A 14,108-nucleotide genomic window follows, 5' to 3' on the forward strand; every position below is an offset into this window, starting at 1 on the left:
TATATATTTATACCGTTCCTGAGACACCGACACTCTTGATGGCTTATTAGGAAGCTGTAACAAAAAGTGAGAGGCGACAAGAGGGCACCTGCTCTCGAATGCTTCTTTACTTCAGAAAACCTTGAATGCGCACACACACATCTGCAAATGGAGATGATGATTATGTTTGTTTTTAGCTGTTATTACCATGATGACTATAGGCGGAGCAGCAGAATTTGGACCCAAAAACTGACATGACTCGGAAGTGAAACAATAAAGTCGTTATATGCAAAAAAAAAATACAAAGTAACAACAGAGAGCAACAACTGGACATTCTGAGCGTGAGTCACATGCTCAATGCTATATGACAGAAAAAAGGCCTTTATGACAAAATAAGAGTGACAGCATCAAGGACACAAACCCAGTCACAAAAGAGCCCAGAGTCTAAAAAAGGGCAACTTTGATTGAATTTTCACTCATGGAGGCAGCAAGTCATCACCAAGCTTCTGGATTACACTTCTCAGTTCATGTATGTGGAAGATGCAGCAAAGAGACATCACATCATGTTTGGTCTCTAGTTTACAGTTTGTCTGGGCATTTTTTTTTAAAACTGCAAAAATCATAAAAGAGAGTGTGCTGTTTCTGTGAATGAACGAGGTGGGTGGGTAAGGGGAAACATTAATCTTTTTTGGGTGTTGTTTTTGTGTTAGGCACTTTTAAGATCATTGGTAATGGTTACCTTGAAATAATGTTTGCGGTCAGTACTGCCATAAATCATCAAGATGACTGTAAAAACCTTTTGAACTTCCAGTGGGGGACCTCCGAGCAACCAAAAATGGCAACATTTTTGAAGTGGGTACAATCCCGCTCAATTTTTATGTAATCATACTTTTTCAGGTGCAGGGCTGCCACCAGATAGGGTTTATAGACGGCGCTTTTACAAGCCTCTAAATCATTACATAAGGCTCTAAAACCTTACACATTGGCAGAACTAGACCTGAGTATCAAAATACAGCATCGTATATCGTCTTTAAGGGTGGTCAATACTCAGCTTTTTTTTTTTTCCTTGTTGGGAACTTTTTCCAGTTGCTTGAATACTGCAGAATATGATTTACAGCCAGCACTGGCTGCCATGGCACGAATAACCAAGGACTGCCATGAAATCATTTGAACATGAAGCGACGGGCCTGTGAACACAAAAAAAGGCATTACATGCAATTTTGGAGAGGGGTCAACTTTAGGGCATTTTTTAAGTTCACTCATGTTTTAAAATAGGATTAATGTCTGGCGGACACGGTCCCAAATTAACAACATTCACAGTCACATAAGGACAGTTTGGGCTATTCAGTAAATCTGACATGCAAATTTCTGCAATTTGGGAGGAAGCTGGAGAAATCCAGTGAAAGCATGCGGACACTGAGAACATACACACATGAAGGCTGGAGCGAAGATTCGTAACCCCAAATCTGAGAACTGTGAGGCAGAGATGCTAACCACTAGGTAACCATGATGCCTTCGTGTGTTCCCACACACTTTTTTAACATGACATGCTGTGCATTCAGTATATGTTGGGACGTTATCTGATCCTCTGCTTTTAATTTGCTTTTTGATTTAGCCCACTCGTGCTTGTTTTGCAGTGAAGGTGAGCTATTCATTCTAGTAAAGGAAAAATGTCTTCCTCGTCAGATAAACTGTCAAATTTTCCATCACAGCTCAATGACTTTCACCATTTTATGTTCAAAAAGGCAATTTGTTGTGAAGGTTCATGCAAGAAGGGCATGAGGGATAACAATAGCTACAGCTGAAGTGTAAGGCTTAGTTATTTTCGTTTGTGTGTTGCTTTAATTTCACCTCAATGACAAAAAATATTAAATATTTTAGCCCCTCACCTTTCTATTTGTTAAAATAAATAGAGGCCATGATGGAAACACATGGTCTTGACCTTTTCCTCCCCTTCATTCACTTATTATTGCTTACCCTCTGTCGACCTTATACAGCCTAAAATAAACAAACTTGAGGAGTATTATGTTGTGAAAATGAAAATGAAAAATATATATGTAGACGTCACCTATTGCAGCTGGCTATATATATATATATATATATATATATATATATATATATATATATATATATGTATATGTATGTATATATATATATATATATATATATATATATATATGTATATGTGTATGTATATATCTATCCACCGTGATTTCATGGTGTGCGTCCGTGTGTGTCTGTATATGTGTGCATACGCCAGCAAAGCCTCAGGTCATGGTTGCCCATATTTATGGTTGAATTATTGAAGGCTTGTTTTTCATCAAAGTGAAATTGTGAAGCATCCGGCGTGGCACACAAACATACACCCCCACACACACATAGCAGAACAAACACAGGCTTTGAAAATAACTTTTGAAGAAACGGCAGAAGGGAGCCTTAGTCCAGAATGGAAGCCCATCTACTAGAATCGCTTCCAATAAAGCAACACATCCACAATGTCAGTGCTGGTGCCTTTAAAAGCACTGCAAGAGGCAATCGTGGCTTGGCCTTCACTGATATAATCAAGCATACAAGGCACCAATGGAATAAGTAAATTAAACAGATGGTATCGACATCATGCTCAGTAATTAGTCAATAAGATTCATCTACCCGGATATTAGGAATATCAATTATGTCCTAATGATGCCTAATTAAAAGTGTGAAGATCATTTATTGCGCATCTCGAGTTAAAATGTTTCCGAGGCATAATTGTTTTGTTCCCACTTGTCATTCACTGATGTTCATTCATTTTCTATAGCACTTATGACTTATAAATATTTCAGTTTCTGTATTGCAAGTTTGCAACCTCCCGTTGGCACTCAATTAGCAATTGTTACTGTATGTGTCCTCTTCGTTCTCTTGTTATATAATGAACAATAATAACGCATGCACATTCAGAGGCTTTTATTGAAAAATAAAATAAAGAATGCCATGGGAATTGACTTAAATTGTGGCCAACTTTATTGAGTACAGTCAATGTTTTAACTATAGCTTTAAATATATGATACTTGTTTATAGGTAGAAAGCCATGATCAATATACGCAGTGTAGAATAAGCATGTTTATGTTAGTGTCTATACTTTCATATTGTAGGCTACTGTCTGTCTGTTCATCCATCCATCAAAGCTGCTACACCAATTCCTCAAAATGTGTATCATTTTTGGGACAACCTGAGTTGTATGTGTGTGTGAGTTGTGTATAGTATAATAAGAAAATATGGTCTGGTCATTTCAAATGCAAATCTTAAGTGCACTATATTCATGAGTGGATCATATATTCATATGTGAGTGGGTGTGTGAAGCTTCATGAATCCAGTCCCTGAAGTGTTACTATCGGCATCCTGCTTCTCCCTTTATGCAAGACCTAAAGCAAAACAAGCCTTAATAAAGGGGGTAAATGCTGTGGAGCCCTGAGGTCACAGCAGCACATAAACAAGACCTCCCACAATCACTTGGAACGATTTTCCTCTTCTTAACATATACCGCCATCTAGTGGCTCAGATGAAGAAGACTAGCAAGCGTCATTTGGAGTGGAATATGGAACAGAACCTCCATTTACAGTATGAATGCTTGCTGGTTGGTCAACAGAGAAGCATATTACAGTTTTTCTCCACAGGTTTGGCACATTTCTTGACACTGAGATGACATTTTCAAAATACCATGGACAAATCCCAAAACTACCTTGCAATTGGTTTTAACTGAATGGCATTTCTCATTGCTTTCATCAAATTGCCAATGATTGTACATGTCTCAATTGCCTCAGTGGATCTCTGCAAATGGTTGTTTACATTTAGCGTTAGCACTATGTGCCCACACTTAGCACATTTTCCAAATGGATAGCTCCTTTGCTGATCGAACTGGAATAGTTGTTTTTCAGTCTAATGGCTGTCCTCTCCAAAACATGTCAGCAGGATTTCAGTGTGTAAGTCGTAATATGCAAAATCATCTGTTCAATTGCCAAAATTAGTCCAGCATATCACAGGGAATCAGTGTAGAGGATGGTTGAGACATTCACGTCGTTATTTTCCTCGCTGCATTGCAAGGGAAAATATCCGCTGCGATGTAGATGAAAACCTTTGGCCAAACAGAGAGCAATGGAATGGATGGCCAAGAGAATGAGGATGATGGCCGAGACGGGGAAGGCTAGTGAAAGTGAAAGTGTTGCAGTAGTTGGTTCTTCATTTACGCTGTGTGCAAGATATTATTTTAGTTATTAGTTTTTCATAAATATACAGAATTTGGCTTCTTTTGTTGCACTCTAATGTGTAAGTAACTTTGTGCGAATAAACACTGTTGCAATGTCCTTGACTGTGAGTACGTCAAACCGCAAACTTTGAATAACTGTTCTTTCCCCCCCTCAGTTTTATATATAATTGTATTTTGTTAACTGTTGTGAGAAAACATATAATGATTTTGACTTGTGGTGCTCACGGAATGCCAAAGGGACGATGCATTTTGGGGGCACTGACTACTTGTATGACATAGAAATTTGATTTTGACACATAGGTGAGCTGTTTTAAGAGAGATATGAGCTTTTGCAGATGATGCAAAGAGTTGTGCAAAATCACTTAGTTCTTTTTGGCAAAAGAACTAAGTGAATGCAGATGAGCCAAAGCAATTGAGAAGGATCTTTGCAGTTGTGACTGTACCAACTCTTTGTTTGGGAAAGGAACTTGGAGTGCAGCATGTAGCTAGTAGCATGTAGCTTGTAGCTAGCTACTATTCTTATATTTATCCATCCAGCACGGGTGTAGTCAGAAATAAATAAGAAAATGTTCTCCATTTTTGTTCACCTTTTTCATTGGATTGTTTTGTATTTATAGTCCAAAAATGTTTTTCAAAGAAATATTCACTATATTTATGATTTTACTACTGCATTAGTATTACGTACAAAAACGTGTTTGATTAATTCACATGCTAGCTAGCTACAATGTATTATTATGTCCAATACAATGTTGCTTGCAAAAACAAATTACAGATAAGATTTTTAATCAATTGATAATGTAACAACATGTCGTCACCATCTTAAAATAATGGCCTAAATCATGTTTTGACCAAAAACATATATATATATATATTTTTTTGTTTGTTTTGTTTGTTTGTTTGTTTGTTTTTTGCCTTAAACATCTCCTCATGATGCTGGCCACCTATGCTATAATTGACTTCATCCTTATTAACAAATTATTCATTTTTTTACCGCTGAAACAAAATTATTACAATTTTACGAAACATTTTTATTAATAAATATAATATAATCAATATTTGGTTAAATTTTTTCGTGTGTTTGTGAAAAAAATAACTTGAGACACTACTTTAGGACAATCAGTTTTATCAGTGGATCATCGGCAACCTCTTTTTACACTGCTAATTAAAGCAGGTATTTTTCCCAGGTCATTATTCTTGAAATATCATGGACATTGGTCCGACAATAAAGCGATAAAAGTGATTGTATGGAAAGCCCCTTTTACATGTAACTGTTAGACTGGATATGTGTTGCAAATATCTATAATTGAGGTTTGCTTAGTCAAAAAAAAAAAAAAAAGATCTGATAGGCTCAACTATATTCTTTCTATTCACAAAAGCCATTTCTGATATCCGTGATGAACATTTACACTTCAATCATATAATTTACTTAAATTCAAGAGTTATATGTCACGTGTACCTTTATAGCTATGTGTATTTTTTCATATATCTTTAACAGAAAGACATCGCTGGTAACTCCAATGTTAATTCTGGATAGTGAAAATGTGTTGAATCCGCTTGCCGCAGCAATTGTCCTTAATTGTTGGACAACTATTTATATGTGACGTCATCAAACATGTAGTTGTTTAATTGGAGGAAATAGCACACAGTGCCCCCCACCCCCCACCCCCCGCCCCACCCATTTTGCTGGGTTCTGTGTAAAAAGGTAGATAACTGCCAGATCTTCCATCATGGCTGTTATGACTGGTTTATGTGTCTATCAATGGTGAAGCAGTGGTGTGGAACCCGGCATGTTTTTCTTCACAGTGATTTGCAATGTGCAAATTCTGTCATAAATAACTGGAATGATGTTGTCATGAAAAGGAAGGTAGAGAGATTTTATTTACATGGTCAATAAAAGGCCAGAGATAGTTATGTGTTATACATTCCCGCAGAGATCTAGCGGCGGCGGGATTGGGAGGGAACTGTGGAGCTGAGCGCCTCTATCGTGGGACATATTAACATTCTCATGCACGCCAACTGCGGTGGTCAGGTCGAACATGGCTTCACAAGGCCATAAAAGTGCCACGGCGCCATTGGGACTGTAATTGCCCCCATTTGCAGCTTCACACTATGCAGGACTGTGTTGCGCCGCATTGGCCTTTGGACACATGATCCAGATCCATGTGAGTGTAAACGTGTCTGTTACAGTCCTATGTTAAGTAACCAAATATGCACATTGGGATTCACCCCCCCCCCCCCCTTGCTTTATCGGTCCATTTTCCATGGACCGTGGGAATATGGGTGTGGTTTTAGCATGCACCTGTTACGAGAGCAGATCAAACAAAAGTCTAAATATTCACACAAAGCACAAATTCAAACATTGGCCTGTTTTTTGTACTTGTCTTTTCAGGCAGATGGCGACAGCTGAGGCACTCTATATCAAGGTAAGTCATCCGTTCAATTTCATTTGGAAATGTAGTGTTTTATACGTAGCAGTACAGTAGAACCTCCTGTGTCATTTCAAGATAATGCAACGTTCACTTTTTTCACATTATTTGCTGTCATACAAGTATAAACATACTGTACCTCTCAAATTGGAGGACAGGTTTTCTCTGTGAGGGTCATATCTATGCATATTTGATGTCCATTCTACTATATACACACGGAGTACCGTTAATGCACCGCCATTATGCTTCACATTGAAATGTTTTATTGCAAAGCCCCAGTTGTGCTCGTTCTCTATCAATGTCACTTCAGTGGTAGAGGCGACATGAAGGGTTAGCTGTTTTACTGTTTCAACACGCTACGTAGCTAGCGATTAATCAGGTGATAACAATTCAAATCCACAGCACTTGTTCCACTTCAGACACCTTAGGTCATACTATATCCCACTTGGGATTTGAAAAGGTACAACTAAAAAGCGTTCACGGCGAAAATCAGCAAAACCACAGCTGACATCCTTGAGAATCATTTGGGATTACTTATTAAACACAGGTGATTAGGCAAGAAGGGGGCAATGGCGGGAAGTAATAACAACACAAGATGGGTGAAGGGAGAAATTTCCAAATGAAACAGAAAACAAACACAAATTGAAAATTATCATGTTTCTGAATGTATTCTGCAATTTTATGCACTCTCTAATTTCTTTGACCATTAATAATAATAATAATAATAATAATAATAATAATAATAATAATAATAATAATAATAATAGTCTTCAATTCATAATATTTTTCGGATTAATTCATATTATCACATGTTTAGATAAACCAATACATGTTAAGACAATTCAAAACGTACATTATTTATTTATTAATATTTTATTTACTATATAAACTATAGTAATGCAAATAGCAAATCGTCATGTTTCAGGAGACCCCAAAAACGACATGTTTGTTCAACCATTAAAATTGCATCATTAAGGAGAGCTAGCCATTTTCAACAAATTAGATTGGTCAATAATTCATAAAAATGACACCTACATATATGGACTCACCAAAAGTATAGATTTTTGGAAAAAAAATAAATTTGCCATATTGTGACTCATGATGATGATGATGATGATGATTATTATTATTATTATTATATACTGTACATGTAGCTCTATGCATTTAAAAAATAAACTAGCTAAACATTAATTATAAATACAAAATAAATAATAAAACTTGATTTTTATTGTAAAATGCACATAATAATAATAATAATAATTAAAATCACACTAATAATATTTATATCGTTGTTGTTAAAGTAAAAATAAAACAATATTGAGTCAATTTAATATGAAACATTTAAGAATTATAGCTCGTCTGCAGCTTTCTCTTCTTCCAGTAGATGGTGCTATGCTGAGTTTAACAATTGAATGAATGAGTCCATCAGTCCTCCAACATCAGAAAAAAATGGTAAATGTGAATGTTGTATTGATAATACCATAAATCCCAATCATGAAAGCCTACTCATATGTTCCTGACCTGTTTTCCTTTTAAGAAACGAACACATTTTCTGATCGAAGTAACCACTGCTCCATACATTTAAGTCCCCACTCCTGCATAAAATGGAGGCTGCATGTACTTTTTATGCAAATGTGATCTTTATGCCATCCATACTTGATTTTTCTGCCTTTAATGTGCTCTAAAAGATCCTCTCCCAGTGTCCATCATCCCACATTTCCCTGGAAGGTTGCAGTCAATCCTTCCATTGCCTTCCGTTTTCTCTGAAACATTTATGACAGCTGATGTTTAAAACTCCTCGTAAAATAACGTGTGCAATGTTGGCCTCACCCTCACTTTAATTGTCTGCTCTTTTTTCCCAATTAATATGGTACATAAATTGCAGTTTTCTTGTATGTTTGATTTGGTATGCAGTCCAGTCTTCCATTTGTTACGCGGGAAAATGTGACGTTTTTTTGCTTTTTTTTATCCTCAGTGTGTGTGTGTGTATTTTTATGTGTGGGAGATGAAGGGGCTCAGATGTGTAAGTACATGTTTAATTATGCGAATAGTTTGCATTTCCAAAATGATGTTGCTGTGTATGTGTGTGAGCGCCTGATTAAATCAAGGCAGTGCCCTCTGGGTGCACGTGTGTGTGTGTGTGTGTATGCGCGCGCGCGCGCATTCGACAATTACTGTAGATTGAATTAATGTGGCGCCTGTGTAAATGAGATGGGGCGTGAGCTGGTGGTGCTTCATTCACTGCTTTTACTTCACGATATCCAACACACACGTACAATGCAATACTGAACATTGTTAAAAAAAAACAACTGTAAAATGCTAATTTATTCAGTCGCTAGACCAAATATGTGAAAACCATTTGTGTTACACAAAAATCGAATGCAGTGTGATTGTTTCACTTCTCATTGTCACAAGTGATTGAAGTTATATTAAAACGAGCTTAATAGGTCTTGTTATGACATAGTTTTCAACTGAAGATGAGTAAAAACATGTCATTAATGGCACATTGCATACTAAAAAGAGCTATCAAAGCAAAATGTTTTTGTAAACGACAGCATTATGTCTGGAGGATGCAGAAAACTTTTTTGAAGATGGAGGCCCTTTGATTCAGTGGTGGACCTGAGCACCGTTAACGTATTTAATAAGGATTTTTCTTCTTTTTTTTTGCAGAAAAATTGTACTTAATAACATAAATGGATTGACAAGGGAGGGTGTGAAAAAATAGGTGCCACTACTAATAATAATTAATTTGTGTAGAGCTATTCTAAATCTGCAAATATAGAAATACATAATTTACAACTAACATAATTACTCTTCAAAACACTTTGGTAAATAAATCGAATCCAATTTTACAGTAGAAGTTTACAACAGCTTGCTCTTGCTTTGGTTTTGAATTTTAAAATGGGATTAGGCTGCTGTTCAGTACTGGGGTATATCTAGTTTATTGTAATACAGGGCTGTGGGCCACCCAAAATTTAAAAAAACCCTTAACTATTTTTGAGTTGATCAAAATCACAATAAAATATAAACAATATACAATTGCTCACTTGAATAAGCAGTTAAGAAAATGGATGGATGGATGATCGAGTTTAACATGTTTAATAAATTTAAGTCAAATAAATTCAACGTGGCCCTTGCATCCTTCCATTTTTTTTTTGTTTACGGCCCTTAGCCAAAAAGTTTGGACACCCCAGCTCTATGGGGTTTCGGTCTTGAGATTGACCAGGCTAGAGCTTTGCTCTTCTAGCCCCCAGAGTTCAAAACAAACACGGTGAAGCAGAGTTTAGCTGTTTTGCTGCATGCATAACATTGGTTAAGGAAGTTGTGGAATTGATTTAAATTGTTTAAAACATTAAACAGTTTAAATTAATTTCACAGTGTCTGTTCATGTGTATAAATGTTGTCTCTGTAGTTTGTGATTCAGTTGCATTTTGATGTCGAGGCAATTATTTTATTTGTAATTGTAATTGTAGTTGACAAAGCTTCATTAGTTAAACACGGACTAAACCGTTGCAAACATGTAAATACTGCGAATTAAATGAGCCGAGTGTAACCTACACCAACGCAAAGTCACAACATTTGCAAGTCTCTTTTACACGGCACTATTATTGAAGGGCGATATTTCACACAAGCCGTAAAGTAGTAGAAGGATGACGTATGCACGCACACACATAAAAGCACACGTACGCGCAAACGCACGCATATGTGAAATGAGCGCCTGCATGCACATTATCTTTACTTCTGCATACATTTTTGTTTCAAGCACCTACTCTCATGCGGTCTACTTCATCATTTCCTCCTATCCACACACAAGCGCGCGCACACTCACACGCGCACACTGACAAGACAGGCCCACATATTCCTTTCATTAGAGAGAGGCTGGCAGATACATGCTGGGATTCGCCATTGTGCTCCCTATCAGCCTGTGGGATGGGGCTCACTAATTAATATCTAACTGACGTCCGCCTCCGAGCGGCAAGGGGGGGGGGGGGGGGGGTAGAGATGGAGGAGAGGGGAGGTGGGGGGCGTAGTAGAGAGATGGCCACAGAAAATGACGACTTGGGGCAACTCGCCCCCCTCAGTGTCGTGGCAGTTTCTGGTATGTGCGTCATCCGAGGCAGCACATGAAGGGCAGTGAGGGATTATTGCTTGAAATGGTTCTAAATGTTCTTCTGTCATGTAATGACCTGATGAACAATGCTGTTTATATGGAGAGTTTGCTTGTGGACACTCCATCAGTAATATCTGATAACATGCATGTACGTGTTGACTAAGAATGTGAAAAAACAGGGCACAGGCCAAATATATGTTTAGATTATTCTATACTGAGCCTGTAGTGATGCAGAACAGTTCCTGTGACTGATATTTTTACAATAGACATGTAATTCCTAACATAATTTTACAAAATGCCGTTAGGTATTTCAACTCCAGCTGTAGCATTGGGGAATTGATGCTGGGCATGCTGGGATGCCTCACGGCTTTTGTAAATAGTTGTAGCTGATTATGGGTTTTATCATTAATGTTAGTTGTTGCTTGAGTTTTATCTTTTAGTGTGTGCAAGCTCTACTTATTGACCAACAATTTGCAGTACCTCAGGTAAAGTTAGCGTTCTGTTTAGCTAGGTCCCTGTTCATTTCTCTCTGAGGCAAACTCATGATGATCTTATTTGCATGCATTGCTGTATAATTAAAACAGTCTGAAGTCCAAGCAAGACCAGAATTCAGCCACTCGTCATTTGGGATACTCAGCCATGTCACTGATGCTTGCTTTTAAACAGTTGGCAAGTGAGATACATCTTGTTACCTCTCATGGAAAGGAAACGGCTTGAATTCTGCATAGTGCGTAACACTACGCAGAGGCAGTTTAGACCCAGTGTTGGTAATTTTAAATACAAGAACAGGCTGGCAGATCTGAGGGGGGAAAAAAAACCTGAAAAATATTTATATTGAAAAAAGTTTCAGGAAAAAAAAAATCAAACCCATGGGTGCCGAACTGCGCACAACACATTTTAGTTGAAAAATGCCTTAATGCCATACTTTACTAAACCTCATTTCAGACATCATTGAAGGACAAATTCATACTCGATGTTACAATGAAGTGAACTCTGATGTTGTCCGAGTACTTTTGTCTATCGTTGGCGAGTGTTTCAGAATCGTGATAGTCTAGGATCATAGACATCTGAATGACTGGGCATAATTCTTGCTTTAGAATTCTGACCATCTTTTTGGAACAAACGACTTTGATTTCAATCTCTTGTGACTCGTGTGGTGAATTTCAGTCTGCTTATGCTGTTTGACAAGAAGTATCACTAAGTGAAGACAACAAATAGACGCTAGCCACGCTAGCTCCTTGCCCTATCCGCGACGTAGCTAGTTGTCGACTTGTAAGCCGCCATATGCTTCCCACTTGTGATCAAAAGATAGTGTTCTGTGTGTGTTATGTTTCAGCATCACAGACCGTGTTGGATTCACTGTAGCTCGTAAGAAGCTGTATGACTGAATTTCACCCCAAAAGACTCCATTTTAAATCTGCCCCCAAAGCCATATCTTGTTAAACACTCATCCCATTGCCACTCCTCTTAGGATCTGGTTTGTTTGTGTACGCGTGTGTGTGCGGTGCAGTTGCCAGATGTTACATGCTACATTGTGATTGTTTTGGAAGGGTTTAACAGCGGCGGATTGAGTTTAGGGACAGCCCGGGACCCCTATAATGAGACCGCGCATCCGCCCTCCCCTACTGTGCAATCTGCTTAATCCAGCACTGGATTGTACTAAGAGGAGATATTGCTGTAAATGAATCCACCCTGTGTCTTATTTGTATTTCAAACACACTGACATACATTTATGGGGCAGCTTAGCAAGTCTTTACTGACTTTCATCTCGCATGACAAAGACAAGATAAAAAAGGAAGACTCAAATCATCACTTTCTGCAGGCTCGACGAGATGCAGCGTCAGAAATTTTTGGCCCGCGTAGCGTTGTCATGGCGAAAGCGTCCTCAAGGATGACACGCGTGCGGGCCCCTGGAGACAGAGCCCCACATCCCTGGTGACAGCACATGCACGTGTGTATGTGCGTGTGCGAGTGCGTGTGAAATGGGCTGGGGAGAATCACGCCGTGTTATCCTTTAGACACCCGCCATCGTGTTTCAGCTTTAAATGAGCTGTCTAGCTGCATGCATTATTCCAGCATAGCCAGGAAATGCACTGTGGCTGCTGCCATGACTATCTATCTATCTATCTATCTATCTATCTATCTATCTATCTATCTATCTATCTATCTATCTATCTATCTATCTATCTATCTATCTATCTATCTATCTATCTAAAATATGCATTGAAGCGTGTGTGCAGGGGGGTTCACCCCCCACCGGGCTCCTTTCATGGCTTAAGAAAGGTTAGATTCCGCACGGAGGCTGCATTCCTCTTCGCTCCATATTCGTGCGGCTTATTCACCATCTCATCTTTGCAGGGGTAGCTTAGTCAAAGATTTACTGACAACAGATTAAAAAAGAAAAAGAAAGAAAATAAATTGTGCCATTTTTGGCGTTTATTCGAATGTACTTTTTTAGCCTTCTCTTTTCCGTTTGTGACTTTTGTATAAAAAAAATAATAAATAATAATAATAAAATGAAAGAAAAATGAGAAAAAAAAAGAGGTGGTTGTCCTGTAAACGTATCCTTAATTCAGTGGTGCCCAACATAAGACCTGGGGGCCATTTTGACATGCTATATATTTTTTTGGGGGAGGGGGGGGGGGGGGCAGCGTTACTTAAAAGTGTAGCTGTAAATAAATTGGTGGAAGTGAGTGAGGGGCTAATGCTACTACTACTAAACTTTTAACTTCTAGATATGCAAAAATACAACAACAAAAATACAGCTGAAAGAGTTCTCTCCTTAACACTGAGGACAATAAAAATACTTTAGTTTCAGATACAAAAAATGTTTTCTTCAATTTCTTGTTGTAATATGACTCAAGAATGTGGAGATGGGATTGCGCTATTGCTCAGTGGAGTTGGGTGGGTGATTGGTATTGCGTTTGTGGAATATTGTTGTTGTGGAATCTCCATCTGTTTTTATCCAGCTGCATTTTGTCCTTTACTGTCACCTGCTGTCGGCCAAAATTGATGTCAAAATGTGACCAAAACTAGAAAACGGGGAGTTTTCGCTTACAAGTCTCACTCTCACTCTCTGTCTCAAAAAACTCACAAGTTGTGGCATTTGTAAGTCTAGGTACCCATGTTTTGGAAGATGCTTGAAAAAAAAACATGATGTCATGACAACACCTCAATGATATCATCCCCATTCTGACTGCAACACTTGAGGGCATTTTTCATAGTATCTGGGGAATTCTACAGTAGACTTTGATGCGTGGTTAACCAGTGTTATAGTTTCTTTTTCTTTTCATTTCAGCTTACCTACTGTATCATTTCTTCACTTTCTATCACTTTGACTCCCTTCATC

The sequence above is a fragment of the Vanacampus margaritifer genome, chromosome 14 (genome assembly GCF_051991255.1).
Source record: "Vanacampus margaritifer isolate UIUO_Vmar chromosome 14, RoL_Vmar_1.0, whole genome shotgun sequence".
Lineage (NCBI taxonomy): Eukaryota > Metazoa > Chordata > Actinopteri > Syngnathiformes > Syngnathidae > Vanacampus > Vanacampus margaritifer.